The sequence below is a fragment of the Fulmarus glacialis genome, unplaced genomic scaffold (genome assembly GCF_000690835.1).
Source record: "Fulmarus glacialis isolate BGI_N327 unplaced genomic scaffold, ASM69083v1 scaffold37382, whole genome shotgun sequence".
Taxonomy (NCBI): Eukaryota; Metazoa; Chordata; class Aves; order Procellariiformes; family Procellariidae; genus Fulmarus; species Fulmarus glacialis.
In genome coordinates, this window is record NW_009196562.1 from 6,028 (window position 1) to 6,249 (window position 222).

Consider the following 222-nt stretch of genomic DNA (forward strand, 5'->3'; position numbering starts at 1 on the left):
CCCCGCGGGGAGCGCCGGGGGAGGCTGGCGTCCCGCCGCGCAGCACGCGTCGGGAGGGGAGCGCGAGGGCGGGCACCTCTCCCTGCGTTCCGCAGCTGCGGGGAGGTGACCTGGAAGGACTCGCCGTTGCTTTTTGTTTGATTTTAATGTTGGTTATACCCACTTTTCTCTTCTCTGGTTTTGCCAGAAGCCTGCCTGAGTGGCCGGGATGCTGCGGCAGGG